A 4623-nucleotide genomic window follows, 5' to 3' on the forward strand; every position below is an offset into this window, starting at 1 on the left:
GGCGGGCAGAGCGGGGCAGCCCCGGCTCCTGATTGGCTCCCCAAACGCGTTGCTCCCCCCTCTCCGGCGGGAGCGGGCTAATCAGGGGCAACCCGCGCGGGTCAGAGGCCGGGCGCGCGGTGCGAGGCGGGCTCGCGTGGGGACCGTTGGGGCCGGCGGCGGCCGCGGGCCTGTGGGGAGCGGGGGCAGGGCCGGCGGCCCCGGGGGGAGCTCAGCTGCGGCCTGGAGGCCGCCCGCGGGGGCCGCCGCGCTTCCTGAGCGGCTGGGAGCACGAACCGGGGGTCTGGGTGCATGGAGCAAGTTACGTGTGGCGTCTGCTCAGAAAGCCCTACAGCACTGGTTGTACAGCCGGATTATTCCAACCCGTTTAAATTTCCCTTCGTCTTCTCCCCCCAGCAGTTCCGGTTTCTCCTCGACTGAAATTCACTGCAGACTTTCCCCATCGTGACCGTTCTCCCATCTTAAACCCGGGGGTTTATTTTGCCGTGTTAATCCATCCATCCTCCAGTGCTTCAGATGTAAGGAAGATAGTTTTTCAAGTCTTCTCTTTATATGGCCTGTTAAATGTATACATATAAATTTATAAATATATACAGGGTGAGTGTCACAAGGATGGAGCCAGGCTCTTCTAGATAACAGCCAATGATAGGACAAGAGGCAATGGGTATAAACTGGAACACAGGAGGTTTCATTTAAATTTGAGAAGAAACAGCTTCTCAGTGAGGGTGCCAGAACACTGGAACAGGCTGCCCAGGGGGTTGTGGAGTCTCCTTCTCTGCAGACATTCAAAACCCACCTGGACGCCTTCCTGTGTAACCTCATCTAGGTGTTCCTGCTCCAGCAGGGGATTGGACTAGATGACCTTTTGAGGTTCCTTCCAACCCCTAACATTTTGTGATTCTGTGAAATCACTAGCCAGACAAAACACTGCTGCCAAAACACTCCATTACAAGGTGGTGTAATCAATTTTTCAATGAAGTTCAAATTCCAGCAAATACCTTAAAAAAAAAAAAAAAGTTATTGACTTGTTATCAGCTTGAAACTGAATGATCCCTCTCAAGCACCTGCAGAAGAAGCAGAATTGAAACCAGAGGTTTGCCAAGAGCTGGCCACCTGCCTTGTAGCCAAGAGCTAAGAGGTTTGGATGCACACAAAGATGTAGCAGCTGCATTGGTTTAATTTTTCTCTTTACCCAAAGGAATTTGAACTCCTACCTCTTCTCTTGTTCTTCCATAACATTATTTTGACAACAAACTATATTGTCTTTGGAATAGGAAAGCTTAGATTCTCCTTTTGATACTGTCTCAACAGCTTTGTTGAATTTATATTAATTTGCACTAATAATTCAGTAGGGCATGAACCCAACTGGGTTTGTTCCCAGTTAAATGTGTAAGCCACTAAACCAGGGAGTCATGCTCACCTGTTTGTTTGCATGCAACTTTCATACACTGAGGTAGTTTATACAAAGTGGTACAGCTCCACATGAAAAGACTGAGAAACATGTACTTCAGGAGGAGATGCCCATGCTAGTCAAAGATTTAGTCTAGATTTAGTGTAATGCCTAAATTCTGATGAACGTATGAAGGAAATAAGTTGGAATGAGTCTACAGCTTAACCTTTTCCTATTTCTTTTAACCCTGTTCTCCAGCATTTATCTCATGCATCCTTAATCTGTTACAGATGATGGGAACAACCCCTGCAGCTTCAGTGTGGGGTATCCATTCAGAAAGGGAAACCAGAGCTAGGCCTCCACTAGTACAGATGAATGCTATTGAGACGAGAACTGCACAAAACTGCAGTGATGTGTATAACCACAGTATTTCCTTCTATGCCACCCAAAAATTTGTATTAAGCCCACATCTAATTCCAAACCAAAACAACTTGGAACACACATTTTAAAGTTCTGCTTAGCTCTATGACTGCCTTCCTCCTTGTTCTAGTCCATTCTTGTTTCATCTTGTCCCTGTATCTTGGACTCAGGATAATTCACGTTGAAAGGGACCTCAGAAAGTCACCAAGTACAACCCTCTGCTCAAAGCAACAAACAGAGGGCCTCATCAATTTCCAAATATCTCCATCAACAGATTCCACGATCTCTCCAGGCCTCCTGTGCAAATTCTTCAGTTCTTTCTCTGCTTATACATTAGTTCAGTTCCGCAATTGTTCCACTTTCTTTCCACTGTCAGTTGTTCCAGTTTCTTTAAACTTTCAGCTAGTAGAAGACAACAGCATGAGCTTGGGAAAAAGCAGAAAGTCCAGTAAACTCAAAGAAGTTTGTTTTGTTTGTTTGTTTTCTGGCTTTACAGAAAGGGAAGAAGCAAACGTGTTGACATTTCATTTATAATTAGCTAAAACTAACGAGCAGTGTGAAGGAAAATAAAAATTTTAACAGCAAGAAAGTGAGAGAACTGGTGGAGCTGATAAGTTTTTCCAGATGCCTTTCTTCTTCCATTGAACCAACTCAGGTTCAGTGGAAACATGGCACCTCAGGATGAAATCACTCAAAGTTGCTGGTCTGTAGAACAGTCCAATTGGTCTTTTTCTTCACTCCCTCAGCATTTTCTTGGTCAGTACAGAATTGTTTCTAGTCACTTCTTGTCTCTGCAAGTCCTGTCAGGTCTCTGAACAGTGGCAGATTATAGGGGAAATGCCTTGAGACAGGAGAAGAGCAGCAAGTTTTTCTTCTGCTATCCATATACTCAGCTTTCCTGTGTCTGTGATACACTCTCTCTGACAGAATTTGTGTTCAGACTGGTTGGCCTGCTGCTGCAGCCTTCAGTTAAAAAGTGTGGGAATTGTCTGGTAGTTTCTTCTTTCTGCAGCAGTTGTCTTTTTCCAGCATATCCGACCTGCTAGTGTTAAAAGATCTCTTGTCTGAAAAGCCTTGCCACTAAAAACAAGAAAAACACAGATCTGTAGGTTTTCAAAAGGAAAATGCAGAAATCCTCTGTTCCATTATGTGATTAAATTAATACCACGGATGTAGGCCGTGCTAGAAAAGCCACATTTTGGCCATATTGGTTGCAATAGAAATTAGTTTATAGCTTATTTTAACTTCACAACTGTTTCTATTTATAAGTAAATAGTACTGTAACACAGTACTGCTTTTCTGTAATAAGATTTAGGAAGGGCACAGAGTAATGTAACCCTACATCACCACCTTTTGTGTCCAAGGGGTGACACTTGTGATATGAAGTTACCCAGATAGATAGCCTCGGAACTGTCAAAGGAGACGTTATTGTGATCAGTTCCTTATAAATGAACATATGTCTGTAGGCCAATAATTCCAAATGGTGGAGGGAAGGGATTACAGGTATACAAACTAAGCAATTAATACACTTACAGCTAGTTCCACCCTTTCAAACATAGGCACCCTGAAGTCTGCTAATTATTTTCTTTTAACTTATAGTTTTTGCTTACAAGTAACCATTCTGAAATAACAGAAACTTCTAAACAGCACCAGGTTATTAATAATGATTATTAGGACAGTTGCCTTTGAAAATAAACTTGTCAATTGTTATGAAGAAATTCCAATAAATCATTTCAAATTTGTTTCCAAACGGCCTTATAGTTTACCTCTGAATAACAAAAATATTAAACTGTTCCATATTCACCACACTACTATCAGGATGGTTTCCACGCTATCAAGCTTTTGGAATGCATCACAGTTCTCAGCAAAACTCCTTCTACCACTGATTCATGGATATCCCTACCACCTTGAAACAGTACAACCACACTTTAAACCTCTCCCGTACTGTAAGGAACACATTTCATTCAAAAGTGCTCTGCACAAATACTGCAAGGAACAGCAGAAAACAGAAACACTTAGTAGCTGGCTACTACAAAACAGAGCAATGCCAACTTTTCTACTGTAGTAACTGAAAAACGTGCAATCATTCCACACACATATTAGAAAGGCAGTTGAACTTGGAAGTCTAACAATTCCCACTTCTTTGCCATAAATTTCTCCTCATTATTTTCAGAAGTAGAGCGTTTGGTATACAGTTTCCACAGAAGTCAGTATGAAACACACCAATGAAGTTTGGAGCAGAGTTTAAGTAAAACCGTATAACCCAGAGAACTTGGATTATTATAGACATTTTCATGCCATGGTCAGCCTATGAGTTGTTAACATTTAAGATGACAGAACACTGAAGGTCATAGAACCACTGATTGATTGAAGTGGGATGGAACCTTCACAGGTGTTCTAGTCCAACCCTATGGTCAAAGCAAGGTCAGGTACAGAAGGTTGCTTAGACCTGTGTCCATTTGGATATCTTTGAGGACAGAGACTCCACAACCTTCCTTGGCAACCTGTTCCAGTGTCAGACCACCCTCACAGCAAGTGTTTTCTTACAGGCAGAATTTCATGTAGTTCAGTTTGTGCCCATTGCCTCATGTCTTGTCACTGAATATTGCTGAAAATACCCTGGATGTGGCTTCTTTACTCCCTCCCATCAGGTGTTTATACATCTGGATAAGATCCCCCTGAACCTTCTCTTCTGCAGACCAAACAATCCCAGCTCTCTCAGCCTCACCTGTGCATTCATGCTCCAATCCCTTCATCATCTTCATGGCCCTTTGCTGGACCCTCTGGTGTGTCCATGTCCATAAATGAAGATG

The sequence above is a fragment of the Nesoenas mayeri genome (genome assembly GCF_963082525.1).
Source record: "Nesoenas mayeri genome assembly, chromosome: 3".
Taxonomy (NCBI): Eukaryota; Metazoa; Chordata; class Aves; order Columbiformes; family Columbidae; genus Nesoenas; species Nesoenas mayeri.